The following is a 27,600-nucleotide window of genomic DNA, read 5'->3' as shown; positions in this document are numbered from 1 at the left end:
TTTAGAGCAGGACACATCTCTCCACATTTCTGTCCTTGGGCCACCAAAGGTAGCAATGCCTATTCTTTTGTTTATACATTATCAGAGGTGCTGGTGTCCTAATCTCAATAAAGAGAACCATTGGGCTGAATTATCTGTATGATTGCCCTTTAGAAGTGCTGTCAATGCTTTTCTTCTTATCCAGCTTGTCGAAGCCCCTCTCCCAGCAAGACGTCTGTGTGAGAAGAATACAATGCAGGCAGTTCAGACGCCACAAAGGGCATTGCATTAGAAAGCCATACCTCTGCTGTGTGACCTTTGGCTGAGCTGCGGAGGTCGGTTAAATCCCTGTGGACACCCAGTCAGCACCAGTCAAGGGAACAGAATGGATTCGAAATCTATGATTGGAGGCGCGCACAGCAGCAAACACCAAGGCAAATAGCACTTTATTGTTTTGCCTGGCAATACTTTTGAATGCAATACCTACTGTGGCGTAGGAGGTAGAAGCAACAAACAGTGCAAACTGCATGAACCTAAAAAAAAACAGCTGAAGCCACATAAACACGGCGGTTTCTTTGTGACTGTAGGTACATCTATTCATATCTGTAAGCTGGGCAGGCAGTTGGAATCATGTTTCTCTTCTGAGAGGATGTTACAATGAATATAATTAGAGAAAATGAGTGTAAATCAGAGTGACAGATATACTGCATGCCATCATTTATCTGATTACAGTTGTCAATGCACTTCGGGATGCTCACAATCCTTTACAAGCAGCAGGGTTCTTTGGACTATTCTTTCTAAATAATGTGAGAATTAATCTTTTTTTATCTTTTTTTTTTCTGTTGTCTCATAGTGTGTCTTCATAGAAGAAGATAAACTAGCTGCACCTAATTGCACGAAAAAAAGAAAATTTAGTTTGATAAACCAATGAGATGATAAGACAAAGCCTTTGGAGAGATGAAGAGAGGGGATTGTAAAAGCCTACAATGGGATCATCTTGGCTGTCTTTTTTTTTTTTTTTTAATTCTAACAGAATGGGATAAAATTTCAAACACAACTACAGAATGATGTCTGCTGTAATATGACTATCGCTCAGTCTTTCAGAATCAGAATCAAATATGTGGTATAGAAGTTGTGCCTTTCTACCATCCCATATATTGTGCTTTCATATTGTGTTTTTTGACCTTCACAAACCCACTAGGCTTTGCTTTTTGCTTTGGCTTGGATAAACTCATTTCATTATAGACAGAGATGTCAAATCGAAAGCAGGCAGCTTATTGCTTTACCGTAATCGAAAGGACCTCTGATGACTCTACTGTGATGCATGGTGTATGTTTCTGCCATTGGTATGACCCTGAAGAGGTATATTGAATTTAAACTATTGAATTTAAACTAAAATGTTATTTGTGATTACTTACTAAAGTTGTCTCATCTACTAAGATCTATGTGAGGTTTTAGAGATGTAAGATCTACACCAAATAATAAATTCAAATCAACTCTATCTATCTATCTATCTATCTATCTATCTATCTATCTATCTATCTATCTATCCCGTAATCTCAAAAACTCAACGGATCTTTTTAAAAGTACCCTTCTAAAATATCCGGAGATAATAAAGTAGTAGTTAATCTTCTAGTTAATTTTTCCACACTAATTATTGAAACTTAACATTGTTGATGTTATAAATAAATCAACTATTACCATATATACCACATTTGTTCCCCCATCCCTCAGTAATAGCCTACATATCCAGTCAAAGTACAAAACTGTAGCTGTTTAGTTCTTTCTTTTAAACAAGTACCAATTCCCCTGTGTAACACATGGCATGGGGATCTGAGCTCCTGTTGGCAAATGTCTTCCAGTGAAACATCTACAGTTAGGTTCACTGCACATAAAAATGCTTTTTCAAGCATGGCAGCACAAATGAGCTTCAAAAGCCACCTTTTTTTTTGGTTTTCTTCCAGCAGGACGTGGCTGCTAGTGAGAGCTAGCTGACTGTAACAGAAGCAGTGGCACAATCAGACTATGTTCTTCTCTTTGTGGCCTTTCCTAAAACCTGAGCATCCACTCCTCCAAATCAGAGTGTGACAAATGTGTAGAATGTAATATAATGTTTGTCATATATTGTGCATGGTGCTGAGTAGTTTGGCTGTAAAAAAAGGCACTACTATAATAATGGAGCGAGCAGCATCAATGCATCGAGGCAGTAAAAAGGAGGATAAAGTTATTTCTGCCCATAGTTCTTTTGCAGTGCAGACGCTTGTCATTGAGGCAGATACTAGTCACTGCTGTGCTGTAATACGACAATTCTGGTTGGACTTATTTGAAATGTGGATGTGGATTGAAGTTCATCACAAGTTCATGTTCTTCGTGAAAGCCTTTTTACGTATTTACAAAGCTCATCTATCTTTTACATAAACGGGTATTCAATTTATTTACAGGTTAGTCATGCTGCTGACTATTATCATTATCATCACTTTGTCAGATTATTCTACATACCATCCACATGCAGCATGCACGTACAAACTGAACTGCAGGTTTTACATGATTGGGTTTATTATAATAAGTTAGCTCTCAAAATTCCCAAAACAAAAAGCATTTTAATAGGTTTGAGACATAGGATGTCTTGTAGCCCATTGTTAAGTTGAATGGGGTGATCATCGAGCAAGTGGGGAACATCACACTTCTCGGTGTAATGCTAGATTCCAGACTTTCTTTTGGCAGTCATTTTGGTTGGGTCTTGAAGATGGGAAGAGCAGTTGGAATGTCTCGATCAGTGGTTCTCAAATGTGGGTATGTGTACCCCTAGGGGTACGCGATGGCACTACAGTTAGTATTGAGTGGAAAATAAACAAATAAAATGTGAGTCGTGGTCCCACCTCAGACAACTATAGAAAGAAATCTGTTCAGGAGCCACTAAATCAGTCTTTTTTAACCTTGGGGTCGGGACCCCATGTTGGGTCATCTGAATTTTCAGAAAAATTTAAATAGATTTTTGAAATGTTTTAATTCTTCTTTTTTTGGGAACAAAAACACACAAATCTTAAACAACTTTATTTCTATACTTTAATCTGAGCTCAGACATGATGAAGAACTAATTCTAGAAAAAAAATTTTCTTTGGGGTCGCCAGAAATTCTTGATTTAAAAATGGGGTCACCTTGACTATTGTTCAGTAGTTTGGGCATCTGTCGCCAAAAGTTAGTTTGGAAAACTGCAGATAGCTAAAAATAAGGCTGCACGTTTGGTGTTGGGCTGTTCTACACAATCAAATATTCAGCGTATGCATGATTCTCTCTCATGGCTGATGGTAGGAGATCCGTTAGCCTTAAGCACAGCTGTAATGTTTAAATCAGTGTTAATCAATAAAACACCTGACTTCTTATTCAAACAAATAGTTCTTCAAAACACTTTCCATAACTATGGCACTAGAGGGTCTAGCATTGATCAGCTGAAAATGACTCACCCAAAAACAACTGCCTAATGCTACGTTCACACCAAACGCGGTTTCTGCGGCACAAGCGAACAGATTACATGCAAAGTCAATGGTTTAGACGCGCTGGGAGGCGAATTATTCGCCGGTGGGGCGGCGCGGACTGTTTCGCGCGTTGAACGCGAAGGCTGCGGCAAGCGCGCTCCCGATTTTTGCGTTATTCGCCGTTCGCTTGAGTTGAAAATATTGAACTCCAGCGGCTGTTTCGCGTGACGCGCAGGCGCGAAAGCCAATCAGAGTCCTTGTTGGCAATGACGTCAGGCAGGCAACACGGAAACCAGTATTTTCACCCGCTCAACCATTGAGGAGAAGCTAATCGTAGCGGTGTGTGACCACCGGGAGCTGTATGACACGGCCTGTTATTTTAACCAGGACCAGGACAAGGAAGGATTTGGTGTGGAGGAGAATCAGCGAGGAGGTGGAGCAGCAGGTAAATGTTCTCTCTGTAGTTTTCATCTTTGAAAGTCGGCAGTGAGTGAGGATAGCATTAGCTAATGATAGCATTAGCCGCTAACACCAGCTATTTTCACTTATGGGTTATGAGAGGAAAAAAAAGTCAGGAGAAGCGTAGTGGGTCAGCTGCAGGAACATCCAAACTGTGGAAATACCCTGTGGTCATGTCCTTCATCGACCCCTTTGTTTCACCGCGAGAGACAAGCAGCAACATGGGGCAGAGGGTTGAGGAAGACAGGACCGCAGAGTATGGTCAACCATCAGAGACTGGAGGTTTGTTTATCAGTGCAGACATGTAGAAATATATACCAGCCTAATATTCAGGCCTTTATGCATCACAGGGCTTCTTCTAGTGGGGGATCTAAATCTAGTACAGTGATTTAAAATCTATAGTAATGTGTTTCATATATTGTGTTTGCTGTCACTCAGAGGTAGACAATCAGATGAGTGATGGAGAAGGACAGGGAGGGGGAACAGATAGTGCTCAGGGAGCAGGAGGAGATGATGATGATGGTGATGGTGCTACAGCAGCATCTCCTGCAGAAACAAGTGCAGCCAAACCATCTGATATGAACATGACAGAAGTTGTTTTGCATTCTGTTATAAATAAAAATGTATCTATAAATGCTTGGTATATCAGTGATGACAATGTTGATCATTACCTAATTTAATGTTTAGTTAAAATATATCTATGATTTTATTTAAGTAACAGTGACTTGATAAGCTATTATATATATATATATATATATATATATATATATATATATATAATGTTTGTTTATTTTTAAGGAAAAAGAGCAAAGATGAGGCCCAGCCAAGGGTCTCCAAGAGAGGTGGAGCAGCTTATCCTACAGACCTTCAGGAGACCTCCTCCTCACCACCAGCTCTGACTGAGGATGAGATGTTTTTCAGAGACCTGCTTCCTACCCTGCAAAAAGTGCCACCAGAATTTAGGGAACGTTAAATTTCAAAGTTTTAAACTTCTTGATTATCATCCGGTAACACTAAATTTGGAAAATTTTAATTAGGTTTTGGATTGGGCTGGATGGGCTGGATGGGCGGCACTCTTTGCATGGCAGGAACCACATTGTGAATAGTTGTTTATACTAGTTTGTTTATTATGTAAGTATTATAATATTGAAGTAAATAGTTTGTTTAAAATTGAGGTATTATGTTAATGTACATGGTGTTCTTTCAGAATTGTTGATTAAAAACACATTTTGAAGTGTACTTTTGCTTTCTTTTTCATTTCTATCAATGCATCTTAACAGCAATGTGTACACCACATCAAGGTTATATATTTTGTTCATACAAGAATATATAGTTTCCTCATATTGATTCTCTGTGAGACCTTTAATGCCTTAAATTAATTTCAGAGGTGAGGTTTCTGTGATTATTAATTTCTGGTTAAAAATGAAGCTGACAGACGTTTCTCTCCCCATTCTTCCATATTTATTATACACATGTTAACTATAGAAGTATGTGGTTGGCTCTTAAAATAGTCGTTTTGGGTGTTCTGGTGCAATATGTCTAGCCATGGAACGGCTCCTGCAGAGAAGTACGATGTGAAGACCTCTCGTCCATATCTGTTAGCTGTGGTCCTGAAGGAGTCACCTGTGGTCAGATACCTGCACAGTGAACAACATAGAAAAGCTCAGATCATTGATAATCAGATATATATAATGTGGGTGTGTGTACGTGTGCATAAAAGGTGGAGAGATTAGAGAGAACAGGCCTTTTCTCTCAGAATGTGTTGCCAGATGACAATAATTAACAGTAGTAAATAAATGATTTATTAATAAGAGTTAAAAACAATAAATATTAATGAAACAAGCCTCATCTTCCAGAATAGGTCTCCAGAGGACAAAAAATAACAATAGTAAATCATTTATTATAATGATGAACTTTTATTTTAATTGTAATATATTCATGATGAAGACGATAATAAAGCAGGCCTTTTCTCCCAGAATAGGTATCTCCAGAAAACAATAATTTTAATAATTCTGCTTTTAAATTCCCTTGGGATTAATATAGTATCTATCTTTATTGTGTATTTAAGAGATGTGTCTGATGATTCATAACATCTTCGGTTGCTTATGAAACTTACCGGAGACAGACAGACAGTCGTTTGGCTGCAGAGATGGAGCTCCGGTAGTTGGTATCCTGCCGGGACATCCGTGGGCCAATCCGACCCAGCAGGTCGTCGAATCGGGCGCTGGTCATCCACAGGTACCGCTGGAAGCAATCATCATCCAGCTGTAGCTTCTGAAGCAGGCAGTGAAGCTCACCGAGTTGGATGTGGCGCTGGTTAACCTAGTGAAGCCAGGAACGCCGACATTTCTTCCCCTTCGGAGGTTAGGAGCAGTGAATTGACGGAGGTCCTCCATAGTTGATGGTGGAAACAAACAGAGCCTGGTTGTCGCCGTTTGGGAGTCTGGTGGGCGGAGCTTCGCTTCAGACGCGAATGTGAAGCGAATAGGGAAACATTTTTTGATCCCGCGAATCCTGCGGAAGGTTTCGCGCGACAGACGCGAACGGTCCCGCAGAAACCGCGTTTGGTGTGAACGCAGCATTATATCGATCTTTTATCTACATATCATTAACTGTCTGCAATGGTCTGCCTTACTACCTGTGTCTTATTGAATGGCTGTATGTTGAGTGGTTCTGTTTTGTTTTTAGAAAATTATTTTTAGCATTTCTTTTTTTAATTTAATTTAAAACAGGAAGACGAGCTGGTTACTACGGTACCAGCTAATAGGGATCCTTGATAAAAACATAAAAACAAAAACAAATGATCAACAGTGCGTATGGGGTATTTCCGGTAGGGCAGTGGTTCCCAAACTGAGGGGAGCGGGGGACTAGAATGGCTTTATGATGTTTTTTTTTTTTTTGTTTTTTTTTTTTGCACTTTATTAACAAAGAGCTTTATTATTTCTATTATTTACTAGTTCTAAAATATGTGACTGCTAATTGTACGTTATTTTTATGAGATTTGAAGCAGAATATTTTAAATATATATATATTTTTTAAAAAAGATTACTTTTATTTATTTTTTTTCTGCGATGGGGTGGCCATGAGAATTTTTCATTCTTCAAAGGGGGTTTCAACAGAATAAGTTTGGGAATTACTGCTGTAGATGAAGTTGAGGGATGTGAAGGAATGAAATGTAGAGATAAAGCAGAAAAACAGACTGGTGGTTTTATACATACACAGTAATCCTGTTTTCTTTCTGTGTTTAAGCACTGCTTTAAATAGTGTGGAAAAGCAGTCAAAATATGGGCCACACCTTGGTAAAGACAGGAGGTGCACGCACTCGATGACATGACATATTGTGATGCCTGATAACTAGTGGAAGGTAGTTATCACAGTGCACCACACCAGACAGTGAAACAGTGGATGTATTGAAACAAAGACAGACTTCTACAAATAAGAAAATATCTGTTACGACATTTTGTCCTTTTTGAATAGGTTTATCTAGCAGTAGAACCTCTTTTACAAGTTCAGAAATCTTTTTCACTTGCCATCTTCTTATCCCTTTGTGTGATTATTCAGATAAATTGCTCTGCCTCTGCTGTTGACCTCTCTGTTAAAAAGCAGTTTGCACAGAATCAAAAACAAAGGAGGTTTTAATTACTATTTAATGGTTTGACAGCAACTATGGGTGAGAAAGAACTGTGCCAAGAAAGACAATTTACTGTTATATCTGGTACGCTAAGGTTTTGTTTCGTGCCAGTTTAAGTTTAAGAGGCAGAGCAAGTCAGGCCCAAAGGACAATGATTACACATTGTTTCTCTGTACTGGCAGATACAGTTGGCAGCAGTATAACTAGTAAAGTTAAACTGATCTTATTTTTAGCCAGCGAGTGAGGGGAAGCCCCTGCAGGAGATGTACATCGAATAGAAAAAGGAATTCTTTTTGATGAAGCAAGCCAGGGCCTTTTTTTGGGAGAAGGGCAGATCTGTCACGGGTAACAGACAGGACACAATTTCAGGACTCTGAGGCATGGTTGCTTGGGAAAGTCTTTATTTTTAACAGCAGACAGTACAGACTGACTTGAGATGCAGGATGATCCTCAACCTAGACTCCAGACAGATGATTAGGACGGACCAAACATGAAAGACTAACCGACCAACAAGAGTAATACACACAGTCAGGATATACTGTATATAGGTGACATGATGATAGCAAACTGTCTACAGGTGTGGTGCTGACAAGACCGCCCAGAACATATGACCCTCCCACTAGTTGAAGGTGATCCTCAGTCTAGTCCCTGACATGATCACTGCAGACAAACAAACAGACAACTCAATCTCCAATTTTAGACAGCATGGACAGTACAATAAAATACAAAGACTCAAATATAACAACATTTAGCTGAGGACAGACCAGAAATAAAGTGACTATTACAACTAAAGTGTATAAGGCAGATGATAAAGTGCTTTAGTTCTAAAGTGCAAACATGTTAATATTTTGTCTTAGATAAGAAATTGCACCTCGCCGTTAGCCTGGGTGGTTGTTAGTATTGTAGTAGTGCTAAAAGTATTGCACATAGTCCTATTGCACATGGTTAGCATTAATAGATGTGTTCATGTATATTATTTTTGCACCAAGAGAGAGAGAAAAAAACCAAAAGAAATACATGCATAGGTATATTTAGATGGTTTGTCCTGAGCCACACTTTAAATGAATGAAGAGAATGTAGTTCTTTACTTATAATGGAATTTTTCATTAATGTTCATTAACTTTTATGTATACCTAAATAAGACCTACTCCTATATACCACTGTTCTAACTACTCTACCGTGAATCCTAATCATGGTCAAAGATGTATACATGGCAGCCGCTAGCAGCTTTAGCTTAACCAACAGCTTGGCTAATCCTTATTGATTATTTTGTATCTATTTCTTTTTTTTCCCCAAGTAATCATTGCTCTCATTTTATTAATCTTAATAAGATGTCATCTTTGTGTTAGACAGCCAAAGTAAAATCCCAAAAACTGAGATAAGATAGGTAAGATAAAAGACGGCCCTGAGGGGAGAGGAAAGATGGTTTTAAATTTTATGTGAACTTATATTCTCATGGCTAAAAGCAAAGCTGATAACAACGATAAAAGAGCTTATTTAGAATGGCACTGGAGGACATTTTTTAGAGAATTGTTTGAAGTTGTCCCCTCTTAGAGCAAAAAAGGCTTTTAGGAATGTTGTTAAATTGGACACTTTTCAACTTTTTGAACACTGCATTTTCTGTAGTTTTGTACTTTTATTGGGGAAAGAACTTGCGTCAACAGTTCTAGTACTAGCTTGTTGAACTGCACAGCCTTTAGGTGTTTTGTATTCCTCACTGTGATCAGAAATTAGAGATGATTCTTATTTAATGTGATTATCTGGTTGGCTGTCAGGTGTGTGTCTGATCTTCCATCTCATTTCTTTTTAATGACCCTTTCTACTCAGTACTGTAGATGGATGAATGGTAGACTTTTTTTTTTTACTTTTTTGTTTTACCTCAACTAGTGTTACACTGTTTAGACACTGAAAAACAGTTCAAGCGTCTGATAGGTTTACCTTAGTGCACTTTTGTGATGTAAGTTGTGGTGTTTTAAGGAAGGTGAAAACACTGGACTATAGTAAAGCCCAAGGAATTAAATGTACAACACTAGATCTGCACTAGAAGAGTAACACAAGCAGTACAATTTTTTAAACAAAGGCATGTGAGCATAGTACAGTATGTGGCAATGTATACTTCATTTGTGCAAGCGTGAACTTTGATTAAGTGCCCAGTGTGATGTATGCTTTTTGACTGGGTGGATGCCAGATTGGGGTGAGATGATGCACGAGAGGTCATACAGGAGAGCAACGGCCAGGGAAAACATCTGCTCTACAGCAGGCACGTTGGAGCACAGAGGCCAAGAGGAGGGTAGCAGATGGTGAAGAGTCCCCACACAATAGGGAAAGTCCACTATCTTTGCCACTCCCTGATGCACGCACACACTATAAGCCATGCATAGTTACGGTACATACTTGCAAGTGGATTAAAGCATTACAATATGAGTTGGTTCTTTTTCCCAGTTGGAAAGGCAGTGGCACAAGTGCTAGTCATAAATTAATGACGCAACTCTAGCTTTGACGGGAGTGGCCACATTGCACAAAATCAATGTGATATGTTCCTACAACAAACAACACAAAGGTGGGCGTTTTTCTCTTTAAGCTGTAAGCTGATGAAATCCTATTGTAACGTCAAACACCACAGTACTTTCCAAGTCCTTTTAGCACAACAGGAACCCTCTGATCAGCTTCAGAATGTCTCTGGAATAACAGAGGTTGCAGGATTAGTGCCATGGGTAAGGATTGAAGAGAACATCAAAAAATGCACCTAAAAGGAAATGAAAAGCAAAGCTGTGAAGTGTGGGCCAATTTCCTGATAGCCTTCAGCCAATATTGCAGCTGAATTTTATTACACATTTAGTTCAACATGGCTATGTTTATTATTATTAATAATAATAATAATAATGCATCAATTTTATATAGCGCTTTCTCATAGACACTCAAAGTTGCTTTACAGAATTAAGGGATTGTAGCCACAGCTGCCCTGGGGCAGACTTACATTATTATTATTGTAATGCCTGAGCATTAGGATTAATAACATACTAAACATTTACTTTTATAATAATAATGGCTTGGATTTATATGGCGCTCTTTTTTGAGGAGACTCAAAGCACATACAGAAACCATTATTCATTCACACCAGTCACTCACATCAACCATACCAGTGGTGGTAAGCTACAATGCTCTGGGGCATACTGACAGGAACGTGACCACCACCAACATTCATACCCAATCATACAAGGCAATGTGGGTAAAGTGCCTTGCCCAAGGACACAACGACAATGACTTAGATAGAGCTGGATTCGAACCCCTTGACTCTATGGTTATTGGACAACCCACTCTACCACTTATCCACGATTGCCTCATTCATCTAATGCAGTAGTAATGTATTAGATAAACAAACACTGCTAAAAAAAAAAGTAAAAAGGGATATACTTAAACAACTCGGTTTAACTCTAAGTCCATCACGCTTCTGGGAAATCAACCTGTTTACTTGAGAAGCAACACTGATATTCAAATGGATAAGACAACAGGTGTAAATGAGAGTCAATTAGCAAGACAATCCTTATAACGATTCTGCAGGTAATGACCATAGATTCGTTTTCTGTCTTTATTCTTTCTGAATGATATTTTGTCATTCGGGTTTACTACCGGTACATCTAAAAAAAATTTGAATATCATGAAAAAATTCAATAAGTTTTGTTACTCATTTGAGAAAGTCAAACCCATATATGATATGAACTCACGACACATAGAGTGAAAAATGTCAAGCCTTTATTTCTTAAAATTTTGATGATTATGACTTACAGATAATGAAAAGCCACAATTTAGTGTCTCTGGAAATTTGAATATTACATAAGATCAACAAAAAAAGTATATTTCAAACAAAAATGTAAGTTTTTGAAAAGTATGTTCATTTCTATGCATGGTTGGGCCTCCATTTGCATGAATTACTTCATCGATGTGGTGTAGCATGGAGGTGATCAACCTGTGGCACTGCTCAGGCGTAATGGAAGCCCAGGTTGCTTTGATAGCAGCGTTCAGGTCTTCTTTATTGTTGGGTCTGGTGTCTCTCACTCGTCTTGACAATACCCCATATATTCTCTGTGGGATTCAGGCCAGGCCAGTTTGCTTGCCAATCAAGCACAGTAACACCATGGTCATTGAACCAGCTTTTGGTGCCTTTGGCACGGTGGGCAGGTGTGCCAAAGGCAAGTCCTGCTGGAAAATGAAATCAGCATCTCCACAAAGCTTGTCAGCAGAAGGAAGCATGAAGTGCTCTAAAATTTCTTGGTAGATTGTTGCGTTGACTGTGGACTTCAGAAAACACAGTGGACCGACACCAGCAGATGACATGGCAGTCCAGATCATCACAGACTGCGGAAACTTCACACTGGACTTTAAGCAACTTGGATTTAGAGCTTCTCCACTCCTACTCCAGACTATGGGACCTTGAGATACTGAATTTTGGGTTTTCATTATCATTAAGCCATAATCATCAACATTTCAAGAAATAAAGGCTTGAAATATTACTCTATGTGTCATGAGCCTTTATCATATTTGGGTTTGACTTTCTGAAAGGAGTGACAAAAAATACTGAACATTTTCATAATATTCACATTTTTGTTTGGGTTTACTAAACAGCTGCTAGGTCAGAAGTGCAGGGGCCAACTCACATGCTTAAAGGAGCAGGTAGACTCCCATCTCCACAGCACCTACAGCAATGCAGCCCGGGAGGAGGACCGAGACAAATCAATCCACCTGCTCCAACCACTGTCTTTAACACCAAAGTAAACAGTTGGAAAGGAATCCAAACTGTTGTCAAGGCTGCCAGATCCAGCTCAGCACCTGGACCCATTGGTGTACCTTACCTGGTGTATGAAAGGTTCCCCAAGCTCCTGCACCATCTGTGGAGGACCCTGAGGGTGATATGGAGGAGGGGGAAGCTTGCCCAACAATAGAGATCCGCAGAAGAGGTGTGGATTCCAAAGGATGAGAAGTCAACCACCATCGAGCAGTTTAGGACCTGCTTAATGTCGATGGGAAGATATTCTTCAGTAATCTTTCCCATCCGCTTTCATACTACCTCTTAAAAAACCAGTACATTGACACCTCTGCAAAAGGGGGAGATCCCAGGGGTTCAAGTGTGCCTTGAACACAGTGGAGTGATAAAACAAGAAAGGGATCGTCACTGGATGTACTATTTCAGTGATACTCTTCGCCCTGGCCATGAACATACTGATCAAGTCTGCCAAGCTGGAATACAGAGGCCCCAAAACCAAGTCCGGAATCCATCAGCCCCCCATCAAAGCATTCATGGATGACCAGACAGTAACGACAGTGTCAGTTCTTGGATGCAGATGGATCCTCCAGGTCATGGAGAGACTAACCATCTGGGCTCGGATGCACTTTAAGTCGGGATGTAACGATTTACTGAACTCCCGATACGATTTGATTCATGATTTATTTTACAAAATGGGACTGTAGACAAATGATGACTGAAAAATTCCTTGATAAACTATTCAAAACAATGCAATTTAACTAAAAATAAATCCTGAATGAAATAAATAAAGTAATAATGCAAATGAAGAAGAAGCCTATTAATTTAAATTCTGGTTCTATAGTAAACAATGCAAAACGGCATAATAGTTATTTTTCTTTTTAAAAGTGCAACTGAAAATGTATTTTGTACCTTAACAATTGGACTTTAAAAAGTCATTGCACTGTATTTACATCAGATATTTGTTTGGACCAGCAGAGGGCGCTGGTAACCCAGTGGTCAGTTGGCATGCAACTATTCTTGCAGTCAAGAAGAGATGCTATGCGCTAGCAGACAGAGCTAATAGAAAAACGTGACTTTTACAGATATTCACGTAATATTACAGATATTCTTTCGGTGCTAAAGGGCTAAGGAATCATTTATGAACATGAGTAGTAGGCAATTCCGCCTGCTGTCTATGCTTCTGGACATGAGAAGGATAAATAGATAGCGCCCTCTGCTGTTTAAAAAAGTACTGAGATTCAATTTTCAGAGTATCGATAGGAACTGTGATACCTATGAGTCAATTTTTAACTGCCTTACGATTAATCTTTACATCCGTAACTTTAAGCCAAAAAAATCCAGGTCTCTGGTCCTGAAGAGAGGGAAGGTAATCAACCGGTTCTATTTCTCTCTAGGAGGTACTCACATACCATCAGGCACAGAGAAACCCATGAAGAACATCGGTAAAACCTTTGACTGCACCCTAAAGGATGCCACTTCCATCAGGGCAACCAATAAACAACTGGAGAGTTGGCTGACAACAGTCGACAAGTCAGGTCTTCCGGGGAAATTCACGGCATGGGTTATACCAGCATGCCATCCTAGCTAGAATTCTGTCGCCATTGCTGGTATACAAATTTCCTTCTCTACTGTGGAAGGACTCGAGAGGAGGGTCAACAGCAACCTGCAAAGTTGGTTGGGCTTACCTCTAAGCCTAAGCAGCATCACCTTCTCTACGGTAACAAGAACAAGCTGACCATCACTGTAAAGTGATTACGTCAGAATTCTACAGTGTACTAAAGAACTATTACTTCAGTACACTGAGGATTTTCTTGATCTGTGTAAGTACTGTTATTTCTTTCGACCACACAACCACTAACACACATTCCCAAAGATTACACAATGTAACCTTATTGTCTAATGATTTGCATCTGTTTTATACCCACCCACGCAGAAACAAGTCAAGCACCTCCATCTATGGTTTAATCCAACTGTCATTCATAGTCATAGCACCACCTATTGGTAAAAGGAAATCATAGGCATTATATTTGCACAGAACATTGCAGGAAAGTTTGTGATATAATCCTTGAAAATGGTCAGCTACGTCTCAACACTTTAAAATGTCTGCCACACCCCGACATGCAACACATCTCACATGCGCCACTTCCCAACATGCGTGTGGTTGCGAGGGCCCGTTCATCGCTGCTTGCAGATTTAATTATTTTTATCTCGTACCCTGAGTTGTGGAAGGCAGAACCCTACCGCATTAAATTCCTCATTCAGTCTGTCAATGATGTCCTGCCCAGCCCGTTGAATCTCTTCTGTTGGAGCAAGGTCGATACTCCAGCTTATCACTTGTGCCAAGGAAGAGGATCTCTGGAGCACATCCTCAGCAGCTGTCCTAAAGCACTCGGAGATGATCACTATTTCTGGCGCCATGACCAAGTGCTGACGGTGGTTGCCGAGTCCATCAACACTGCTATTGACCAGAATTAGCGCTTGCAACCATCAAGGCATGAAATTTCATTTGTGCAAGCTGGAGAACAACTACTCTTCCGACCAAAATCCCATACAGGCCTCCTGGGAGCAGTAAAGGACTGGCAGCTAAGGGTGGACCTGGGAAAACAGATTTGATTCCCTGAAAACATTAGGAAACCAGCCTTAGACAAGACATCATCCTGTTCTTAGAGTCATCCAAGCAGGTCATTTTGTTGGAGCTAACAGTGCCCTGGGAGGAGAGGATGCAGGAAGCCAGTGAGAGGAAGAGAAAAGAATGCAAAATTTCTTATCGCTTAAAATTGCTTTATCAATCAGTTAATTGTTTTAGTTACTCAGTTAGAAAAAGGATAATTTTACAATTGGTTCTTCCCATTATTGATTACAGTGATAATATTTATCAAAACACCACTGCCACGATACTCCAACCACTTAATGTCACTTACAATAGTCTGTGTAGATTTATCCTCCGCTGTCCCTTCAGAACTCACCACTGCCAAATGTATGAACATTTGTCATGGCTCTCTCTGGCATCTGGACAACAGCTTCACTGGCTATTATTTATATTTAAATGTATTAATTTAAGTTTTCCTGATTATTTAAAACAATATATAATTCCTTTCAGATCATCATACAGTTTGCGTCATGCTGATCAACCACATCTTGTAGTCCCTAGAGTCAAAAAAGTAGTCGGTAAATTTTCATTCAAATATAAAGCTCCATTTGACTGGAACATTCTCCCATTATCGATCCGCTCTCTAACCTCTCTGTCTCTGTTTAAAAATGCTCTTGTCCTCCATCTCCAGAATATCTGTCAGTGTTTTTGATTATAGGCTATGTAACCTAAACCTTTTTTATTCATTTAATCTAATGAAAGTTTTTACTATCATTAGATAGCTACTATTAATGATATCACTATTATTACTTGTTTATTTTTGTATAAAATATTTACTGTTTTGAGCAACTGTTAAATGTATACTGTGTGGGTGTGTATGTGTGTGTCTATCTATATTTTGTTGGATTTATTATTGTTGAAATATTGAATTTTTGTATTGTCTGCTCTGCTGTATCTGTCATTTTATGTAAGTTGAGGACCCCCTCGAAAACGAGATGTTCCATCTCAAGGGGCATATCCTCCAATAAATAAATAAATAAAAAAATAAAATAAAATAAAGTGCCGCAGACGGGGGTGGCTTGCGAGGTGCTTTCCGGTTTAAGCTGGAGGAAGGGGGTTTACAAGAAAGTCACTCTGTAAGGCCTTCAGCCTCCTGGGCATCGCCGCAGCACGGACGAGAAAAGCCATCAATGCAGCATCCAAGGCTGCAGAGAGAGCCTCACATTGGCTGTGGATAAGGAGGGACAAGCAGTGAGCGACAGCTTCTTGGACACAGGCCAGGAACTTATCACTCCCGGTTGGGTCGCCTGGGTGAGGAGGCAGTCCCGGCGTCAAGAGTTGCCCCCTCACGCGGACAGTCAAGCCCCCTCAGTCAAAATGTAGTGTTTTCATTTTTTTTATATATTGTTTTCAGTCTATAATGTCTTCAAAACAACAGTTTTGGAAATTCAAATTCCGAGTTTCCAGTGGTCCTTGAACCCATCACGCACCTGCTTACGTTATGTTGTCAGTGCATCATCCTGCAGCAAGGAGTAGCCTGTAGCCAGTGGCTATATTTTGTATTCAAAATGGACATTTTGGACAAACAACTACACTGTCATTAGCCTGGCAACAGCAACAGGAGAACCGGAGAAGCCAAGGAGCACCTGCCAAGGCCAAATTTGGAGAAGGAGCAGTGCATTCAGCGGCACATAGAGGAGAGTGAACTGCTTGCCGGCGCCCACAGCCTCTGAGCCGGGTTCATCGGGAGCTGAGAGCCCGTCATCGCACTCGCAGCAGCAGTGTCATTTACCAGAGGCCCTCGGAGTTGACAAGCCACTTTAAGTTTGTCTCAAGCAGTTTCCAAAGAAACAACAGCATATCAATGTAAATGGTCATTTTCGGCTGATTGGTGCAATGAGAGAGATTGGCTTGAATATTTGCAGCAAGCAGACGCTGCTTTTTGTTTTCCCTACAGGAAATTTGGAGGGAGTGACTCCGTTTTCACAAGAACTGGGTATACTAATTGGAAGCATGCTAATGATAAGGCAAAGGGATTTATCAGGCATAGTAAGAGCAAAGAGCACCAAGCATGATGGCTAAGTGGAAAGAGAAGGGAATGAGATGCAACACAGGCAGTGAAATTTCAACCATGGTTAACTCTGATCAGCTTGGACGAAACCGCCTCTATGTGTCTGCAATTGTGGACATAATTGAATTTCTCGTCTCAAACGAACTGCCACTGCGTGGTTACGTGGATTCAGTCTATAGCAGAGATGAAGCAGGCAGCGGACTGTTTCTCTCACTATTTGATTATTTACTGGGGAAAAGCCAAGAGCTAGCAAAGGCTTTCAGTACAATTCAAAAAAATCACATGATATTCAAAATCACATCATTGAACTGATGAGCACGATCGTAACAGAGAAAATTGTTAAAGAAGTTGGGGAGTCATGGTTTTACACACAAGGTGGATGGAACTAAAGACCCGACAGGCAGTGAAAATGTATCTATAGTTGTGCGTTATGTGGACAAGGACTTTAAAGTGCAGGAGAGGCTTGTCAATTCAGACAAAAGACAAGTGTGATGCCCAGTGACTAATGTTGTGCTCAATGAACTGTCAAATGCTTGTCTTGACGCAAACAGAATTCTTAGTCAGTGTTCTGACGGAGCCAGCGTCATGTCTGAAAGAGAGGGGGGCATGCGGAAGCTTATTCAAAATATGTTAAACAGAGAAGTGCCTTACATTCATTGTTTCAACCACCAATTGCATTTGGTGATCGTTCATGCTATTGAGAGCACAGTTGGGGATTTTTTTGACATGTGTAATTCCCTTTATAAATTTCTGAAAAAGCCTACCGTAGTGGCACAGTACAGAGGCAAAAAGCCTTGGGCAGCACAAAATAGTATGTATGTAACGATTCACTCAACTCCCGATACGATTTGATTCCCGATACTGGCTTCACGATACGATTCTCTCACGATTTATTTTACAAAATGGGACTGTAGACAGATGATGATTGAAAAATACTCCTTTATTTTTTGGGGGGAAAAAACTAGAAAATGCTGTACTATTTTCCTTTTTTTTCATTGTCAAAAGAATCCCTTGATAAACTATTCAAAACAATGCAATTTAACTAAAAATAAATCTTGAATGAAATAAATAAAGGAACAATACAAATGAAGAAGAAGCCTATTAATTTAAATTCTGGTTCTATAGTAAACAATGCAAAACTGCATAAGAGTTATTTTTCTTTTTAAAAGTGCAATTGAAAATGTATTTTGTGCCTTAACAATTGGACTTTAAAAAAAAAAAACAGTCTGCACTGTGTTTACTTCAGATATTTGTTTGGACCAGCAGAGGGTGCTGGTAACCAAGTGTTCGGTTGGGATGCAGCTATTCTGTGCAGTGAAGAAGAGATGCTATGCTAGCAGACAGAGCTAATTGAAAAACGTGACTTTTACAGATATTCACGTAATATTACAGGTATTCTTTTGGTGCTAAAGGGGTAAGGAATCATTTATGAACATGTTTAAGTATAAGGCGGCCAGAAAGAAAGTAGTAGCAGATTCCGCCGGCCGCCTCAGCATTTGGACAAGAGAAGGATAAATATATAGCGCCCTCTGCTGTTTAAAAAAAGTAAAATTTTCAGTAAATCGATATGAACCGTGATACCTATGAATTGATTTCTAACTGCCTTACAATTAATTGTTACATCCCTACAAAATAGACATTCAACAGGAGTTCAAGCGTCTGTTTTTGGCATAATCGTCTCTATTCTGCGTAAAATCGGTGCGCGTTTCAGAAATACATGACAGCTTTGAACGCTTTGGATCCCGTCAGTTATACTGGATTTAACAAACAGAAAATGTTGTGGGACAGTTCACAGTTGCACGGGAGTTATTGAAAAACAGGCGCACAAGCCAGGACGAGGAGAAAGTAACTTTAAGTCGACTTGTTGCAAAGGAATACATGGTGTTCAGTGCCATGCCAGCGGTAATGACTGCGTTCAAACACACGCTAACAATCGGGGCATCAACTGCTATGTGCGTAAACTCATGCTCCACGTTGAAGAACGTATTTCTTTGTGCGACAGACGCAGCATGTTGCATAGACAGAAAGCCTATCACATCTAGCTGGGCTTTTGAGAATGACCTCAGTCGGAAATTCAAAGATGAATGGAAGGAGATGCTGATAGATTCCACACATCAGGAAAGAGGAGACTGCATTTCTACTGAAGGTAAGAACTGGTTATTTTATCATCTGTGTTGTTTGTGTTTGTTACTAATGTGGTTATTGATCATACCCCCCAATTGATAATGTAGTTTCCTACATTATCAATTGCTTATGTCATGTTGATCAAAAGTATTATACACGTCTTTGTTGGATAGTCTCACCCCAACAACATTTAGAGATTCTAAGGTATCATAACATGTCAACCGTATTTCAATACACTTCCATTTTTCTTTTATGCTAAATCTGTCCTGAAATGTTAAATTGCTCCTATGTCAATCCTTGGATTTCTCTATAAAAGGGAAATGTGTGCAGCATTAGATCAACCAATGACAGACCAATTTTCTGAAATAGTTAGCAAGTGCATATATAGCTGAAGCATAACACAATGTTACAGTATCTGACAATAGGAGGACAAAGAAGTGGTCAGAAAGAAGAAGAAGAGGAGTGATGCATATTTAGATTGAATATCTGGTTTCATATCTGTAGCTTTAAAGTGCTTTTGAAATAAACCCATATATGTCTATTACACTCCTAACTCATAAGAAGTTTGGCCTTTTTAAGTTGTGGAATGGAATAGAATTTGAATCCCGCTTTGTTATTGTATTGAAGTTACAATGAAAATGGAATGCTGCTCCATGATGTGTACACATAACAGAGAATAACAACAAACTGAAAATTCAAATATGCAATGTATAACCACGAGTACAGGGGGATAAAGCAGTGAGGTAAGAATAAGGTGCACAAAGTAAATGTAAACATATCAATAAATCAATTGTATTTATAAAGCACTTTTCATATATACTGTACAATATAATTCCAATTGCTTTACATCATTACATACAATAAAAAATTACCACACGCAAACAATCCACAGGGAACCCCACAATAAAATGCAGCTCAAAGTGCTCTCACAAAGACAACAACAAACAGAACATCCACCCCGTACATACTGCATAGTAATCCTAAAAGATAAACCTAAAACTATAAAAACAACATAAAAGAACAATCTGAAAAACTATAAAAACAACATAAAAGATAACAACTATCCTAAAACTGTAAAAAACAACATAAAATATAACAATCCTAAAACTATTAAAGCATAAAATATAACAATCCTAAAATGAATAATTAGTTAAAAGCAAATTTGAAAAGGTAGGTCTTGAGCCTGTTCTTGAAAACATGAACGTTCTCCACAGCCCTGAGGTGCTCCGGCAGACTGTTCCACAGACGGGGGCTGTACAAAACTGGAACAACGCCTCAACGTGAGTGCATGTCCTGACTTTGAGGTAAAAGCAGTTCTGAGGGATAAGAAGGCCCTCGACCATTAAGACACTTAAAAATCAATAAAAAAAAAACTGAAACACACCGGGATCCAATGCAGTGATTTTAAAATGGGTGTAATGTGTTCCCAAATTCTGTAATAATTGTAAACTTGAAATACTCTTTTGGGGAAGACCAGAAAGCAGGGCATTACGGTAGTCATTTCGACTGATAATAAAAGCATGCATTGAACGCTTTGGACTGAGAGAGAATGGAGCAGACTCTGGTTATGTTCTTCAAATGATAAAAACCTAATTTTTTTATATTTTTAATGTGAGGAATAGAAGTGAGCTCAGAGTCTAAAAGGTGGCCATACCAGCCTGTCATTGCCCAATCTCGTTAAATCTATGGAGCTAATCAGGTCCAGGCCTGGTTGGTAGTTGGATGGGAGACCACTGAGAATTCCAGGTGCCACAGTGTGGGACAGTCGCTCCAGTGGTATCTGTCATTGTGTCCTTGGGCAAGACACTTCACCCTCATTACCTAGTATGAATAGTGTGTTGGTGGTGGTCGGAGAGCCGCACTATGGCAGCCTCGCCTCCGTCAGTCTGCCCCAAGGCAGCTGTGGCTACAATAGTAGCTTACCACTACTAAGTTTGGAGTGAAATAATAATGCACTTTGAGTGTCTTTGATAAAGCGCTATATAAAATCCAATGTATTATTTTTATTATTAATAAAATAACGCTGAAGTTTTTAACTTGTATCCATTGGACTGGTATCATCAGGAGACACAAAGTTATATAGCAGTGTATCGTAAGCATACGTGTGGAAGTTGACTCCATGCCTCCTGATGACATCACCAAGAGGGAGCATATACAGATTAAATAAAACAGGGCCTAAAATTGATCCCTGAGGCACACCACATGTTATTTTATGGACCTTAGAGGAGAACATATCCAAACTTACCATAAAAGTTCTGTGCACCTGGTGTTTGAGTCTGTGTAAAAGAATGACGTGGTCTATGGTATGAAAGGCTGCACTAAGGTCCAATAGCACCAACAATGTTTTTTAGTGTCCAGGTTATACCTATTGTCATTTAAAATATTGAGGAGGGCAGTCTCTGTGCTGTGGTTTACTCAAAGATATTAAAATCAGCTAAAAAGTCCTTCAGTTGAATAAAAACAAGTTTTTCTAAATTTTTTGTTAAAAATGGTAATTTGGAAATTGGCCTGTAATTGTTCATTAAAATCTAAAATGCTCTTCTTCAGAAGAACATCACCACTTCTGCTTTAAAGTCTGCAGGGAAGGTTCCCATCGGAAGAGAGAAATTCACAATGTTTCAAAGTTCATCCCCGAAACATCCATAAAATGTTTTAAAAAATGAATCTAAATGAATGGATCTAAAAGACGTGGTGTGGTGGGTTTTACTGTAGAGAAAACTTTATCAAGCATCTCTGCATCAACCAGGGCAAAACTGTTCAGTGTCTCCTCAGGTAAAGATAGACAATCAGGACTGTTAAAAACCAAGACACGTTTAGATAAAATATAACATCTGATCGTGTCGATCTTTGCTCTGAAGTGGTCTGTAAACTGCTCACAAAGACTCTCAGAGGGGGTAATCTGTGAACTGTTAAAATCAGGGTTAAATAATTGATAATTGAATAGTGGAAAATAAAACTTTGGAGTTATTGTTGTGATTTGTTATTATTTTAGTAAGGTAAGAATTTATTGTGATTCTTAAGGCTTTGTTATTGTTACCTTTTTTTTTCTCCACCTTCTTTTTGCCTGTTTCAGTTCCTCATTTCTCCATGGTGCCTTATGTTTTTTATGAATCTTTTTTGTTACAGTTGGGGCTACAGAGTCAAGACAGGACTGAAGTTTACTGTTAAAATCATCCACAATAAAACCACAGGGGGCAGGTAAAACAGCCAGTTTTGTTTAAAACCTCCTTGAAGTTTGCAGCCACTTCAGGTGTGACGTAGCGCCTTCTCACTGTTCCCACTGAAGCCTCCCGCTGGATAACACCGCTAATATTAAAAAACACACAGTAGTGGTCAGAGACAGCCACGTCAACAGCAGAGGACACACGTGGACAGGCCATGGGATAGGACCAGGTCTAGAGTGTGTCCTATGTTGTGAGTCGGCGGCATGTTGTGCTGGGTAAAATCCATAAAACTAAGAAGATGTAAAAAGTCCCTCTCAAAATAATCTAAAAGGTTATTTACATGTAGATTCAAATCACTGATTAAAAGAACCCTAACAAATTTGTTATAAATAACTGATAAAAACTCAGAAATCTCTTCAATAAAAACAGTGCACAGTTTTGGGGGTCTATAAAAAGTGATACTGTGAGGACTGTTAAAAATAAAAGCATGACATTCAAAATAAGAGTAAGAATCAAATAAAACAGGTTGTTTGTGGTAATGGATGCTGTGCCACCGCCCCTCTTTCAATCACATATGCTAAAAGAGAAATTCAAATTTGGTGGCGAAACCTCTGCAAGAATAATTGGTGCGTCTGTATCCAACCAGGTTTCAGTTAAAAACAAATAATCAAGTGTGGTCTAAAATCAAACCATTTATAATAAAACACTAATTTAAAAGCAAATGTACATTAAAAACTGCCATTGTCAGTGTGTCAATAGAAGGAGAGTGAGCTGATTTTTGATTAAAAGGCAGAGTCTGGAGATTATTAAAATGAGCAGTGTGTTTACCTTGTTGTGGTTTGTATTATACTCTGCTTGTGATTAAAATGGAAATGTGTGCAGTGGAAGAGGGAAACCGTCAGGAATGAGGATGGGAGCAGGACTGGACAACGTACCTCATGTTGGAAACCAATACTTAGCTGCCCAGCCTGCTCAGGTGGATCCCATCCCGTGCTTAGACATATGACAGAGGTAGTATGATGGTATAAGATATGAGTCATGTGGGGTTTTGTTTATGCTGGTTGTGTATTGTGATGGCTGTGGTAAAGTTCCTGAGTCTGTTTGTTGTGGGTTTTATGTTGTCTGAAATACTGATCTTAGGGCTGCAGTGTGAACATGTGATGGCTGAAATGAAAGTCATCATTAATGATGCTAGTTGCTACTATCAGACATCAGAGGTGTATTCCATAAAGGAGGGTTAACAAACTCTGAGTCTATCCATAAACTCTGGGTCAACATACCCAGCGATGGGGAACTCTGGGTATCTGATTCCATTACAGCTGGTATGAAGTGGGTCAATCAACCATGAGTATGCGACCGTGGCTCAGGTGGTAGAGGGTCGTCTTCTGATCGAGAGGTTGGGGGTTTGATCCCAGTACCTGACTATGTGTCGAAGTGTCCTTGGGCAAGACACTGAACCTAAAGTTGCTCCCAGTGGTCGACTAGCGCCTTGCATGGCAGTCCTGTCCCACTGGTGTGTGAATGTGAGAGTGATTGGGTGAATGAGCTGATATGTAAAGCGCTTTGAGACTGCTTCAGTGTGGTGATAAAGCGCTATATAAGATCAAGTCCATTTACCATTTTTAAACCATGGGTTACTTAAGTGCACGCACGCGATAAAAAGCCATCATCAATGGATCAGAGATGACTCGAGCTGCCATGGCAACCACCCTTAAGAGAGTGATTTTTATCACCCTAATGGGTGAAATACTGTACTTTTCGGACTATAAGGCGCACTTAAAATCCTTTAATTTTCTCAAAAATCGACAGTGCGCCTTATAATCAGGTGAGCCTTATGTATGAAATTAATATGTCAAAATGTTTTAGTACAACTTCAGTGAACTATGAAGCTGCACTGCTTGATGGATTTTTGGCATTTTAGGGCTACCGTAGTCAGGCGCCTCGTGGAGTGATATGTACCTGTACTGTGCTTCAACATACTGAACTGAAAAAGTGAGTGTATTGTTCTCTATTTTATGTGTTAAACTGAACAATGTTGAGAGTTATTGTTAATGAGTTGAATAAAGTTTGACTTAACTGACTATTTTGTTTCGCTTAATGAGCCTTAATAATAATAAGAACAAACCATTGCGCCTTATAGTCCGGTGCGCCTTATGTATGAAAATAGACCCAGTCAGACCCATTCATTGATAGTGCGCCTTATATTCCGGTGCGCCTTATTGTCAGAAAAATACAGTAAGCTGTTTTTTGAGGAATATGAGCCTGTTCTAAAGGTGTGTTCAGTCTTCAGTGACAATAGTGGCTTAAATCACCTGTAATTAGTCACACTTTTTGGTTGCTTCATCACTTTATTGCTTCAGTGACGTGACGAGCGATGAATAAAATGTGTCTGAGGAGGCGTGGCAGCAGCATAGGATGGCTGCATAGAGAGCCCTCCCATTAGACGGGAAATAAAGACAGTGACTGCCGCTTGATATCACATCATTTATATTGATTTTGAATTGTAATATTGTCGCCAGAGTCATCTCGTCATCCTAAAAAATGTCATAAAAAACACTGAAGCGGGACACGAACACGCGACCCATTATTCCAAAAGCAGCGTCACAATTTACTGCGCCATCATAACTACGAAGGTATGTGATCTACAGATTTAACTGTATAACATTGTAAAACAACACTCGAGCCTTAAAAGTGGATTCATTTAAATGATCATCTCCTCCTTTACATTATCCACAGGTTTGTATTCAGGGAACTTTACTACAGACGTCAGTAGATGTTTTAATGCAGATCAACCTCTCAGTGACTTTCACTAAATGCTCTGTATCCACAATGTTATAAAGAAAACTAACGTTTGATAAAGAGAAAAAAAAAGAAAGTAAAGCAACACAACATTAGTATTGATGTGAACATGTCTGTGGTGTGTGATGTTACTAATGTGTTTCAGAGAAAAGTGTTAAGGTTCATTCAAGTGTTCAGAAACGGTGTTCAGGTGGGCGGAGCCAGGTAGAAACCCAGGGTTTCTTCGCTAAAACCTGCCAGCGACCAGGTTTAGTTCACGGACAATGTTGCCATGGTAACATACTCAGAGAAGAACATACCTCGCGTTTAGGAATGGGATACTCAGTGTTTCCCTCATTTGTGCCCGAACATACTCAGAGTTTGTACATAACCCGCTTTATGGAATACCCCTCTGGACCAATCCTGACTGCTTTTTTTTTAGAAAGTCCTTAATCCAGTTTACGTACTGCTGATTGACATAAAGCCGAGCGACACGTGTCTCCATCAGATTCATAAGGAAGGTTGAAGTGAAATTCAAATAACAGTGAGAGAAGGAGAAGGAAAATATGTCTCACAAATCTTGTCAAAGTGTCACAAGCCTTGAGTTTAAATTAAAACTAATGTCGCTGCTCTTAATGCAATGCAGTCTGTTTATTCTGACGTCTCTACTGTTGCATGTGAAAACATTTTCAAATATTTTTTTAATAAAGTCGCATCCACCTGGGCCTCAGGATCTCTCTGATATTTTCAAAGTGGTTTTTTAGACATTCTTTTACAAACATTGTAGCGCTCTTCAGATGTGCCTCCACTAGATGTGCAACCTCTGCTTAGATATATAGCCTAGAAACTGTAGATCTGAGTAACTACTGAAAAAATGTGCCAAATAAAAATAAATAAACACTTATTTTTTTATTTTTTCCTGATCAGTAAATTTCATAAAATATGAAATAACACAAAGTACTGTCAATTTTCCTTCTTTCTTTTAGAGGTTATTGGGTATAGGTCACAGTCTGACTATCAGACTACAGAAACAGTCTGCTCTGATGATGCACTGCAGCCTTTTTTCTGCTTTCTGATTGTCTCAGTGGTTTTCAAACTTGTTTTGGCTCTCGTACCCCCTTTCTCTTATTTCTGAATTCAAGTACCCCCTTTGTCCGATTGTAACATTTTGCATAGAAAACGATTTAAAAACAACTATAGAGTATATTGCTGGAATGAACAAGTGATAACACACATTTAAAGAATCTCATTTTTTAAATAAGTGGAAAGAAACAGTATTTAGTGCAGTGGTTCCCCATTTGGATATCAAGAATTTCTGGTGACCCCAAAAGATATTTTTTTTCTAGAATTAGTTTGAGCTCAGTTTTTTTTTTTTTTTTTTTACTGAAGTTTTGTTGAACAATTTTAACTCATATTTTACAAAGTGAAAGTATAGAAATACAGTTGTTTAAGATTTTGTGTTTTAATTTATAAAAATGAAAAAGAAATAAACTTTTAAAAAATTAAATGAAATTTTTCATAAATTTCAGGCGACCTCACATGGGGCATCGACACCAGGCTCCTGAATAGATTTCCGGTCATCATGAGTATGGCGCAACTAGAGGCCGAGTTGTGTAATTATTCAAATAGTTGACAGATGGTGTGTTCTCCCTGTAGGAGAGGCGGTACTTTTGCCTTCAGGACTGTTCCCACCTTATTCAGCTGGATCAAACTTTAGCTTCTTTTGGATGCTGCTTCATCTGACACAATGGACCATGAAATCCTCATCTCACGCTTTGGGTAGGAATTGAGGAAAGTGCATTAGCTCAGATCCAGCTGGAACTTTTGTCAGCCATGGAGGCTGTATATCTTTAACTGCTTCTTTATCAAACGAGGTCCCACAGGGTAGAGTTTTAGGGCCCGTCCTCTTTGCACTTTACCTTCTACCGTCACCAAAGCTATTTAAAGTCGGCCTTTCCGTGGTGAGGATAAAACGATTTCAAAGTTCTTTTCTTCCAAAAAAAAATACATATATATATATATATATATATATATATTGAAGGTTTGAGTTTTAAACTACCCACTTGATGCCAAAACATACCCATATTTGAGATTTTATAGCTTTTTATGTTGTGTTTTAAAATACCTTTTTTCAGCTTTTGTATGCAGTATTTAGGTGCCTGTCAATCAGGCTGTTAATGTTTGTGATTGTTCTCACAAATGTCTTCACTTCATACCACAGTTTGTTTAAAGTGCTTTATAAATATAGATGGATTTGATTAACGATATCTGGTAAAACAGATCGAGGGCTCAGAGTGTGGAATTTAGGAATAAGTTAGATTACAAATGACTGGTTTCAACTAAATTACCATGAAATTCATTTATAGCTATGGAATTTTTGTCAAAGTGAACTACAATTCTGTCCATCTTATATCAATGACATCAAACTGTTGCATCAAGTCACGGGAACAAACTCTAGAAATGGCAATTGCAATGTGATTCTAGTCTAAATGCTTTTAGAAGTCTGTTTACCTTTCCATGTAAACCCACTGGTGCTGGTAGATAAACCTAATAACTGTCAGCAGTT

The sequence above is a fragment of the Gouania willdenowi genome, chromosome 3 (assembly GCF_900634775.1).
Source record: "Gouania willdenowi chromosome 3, fGouWil2.1, whole genome shotgun sequence".
Lineage (NCBI taxonomy): Eukaryota > Metazoa > Chordata > Actinopteri > Blenniiformes > Gobiesocidae > Gouania > Gouania willdenowi.
Note: the sequence above shows the minus strand (reverse complement) of the source record.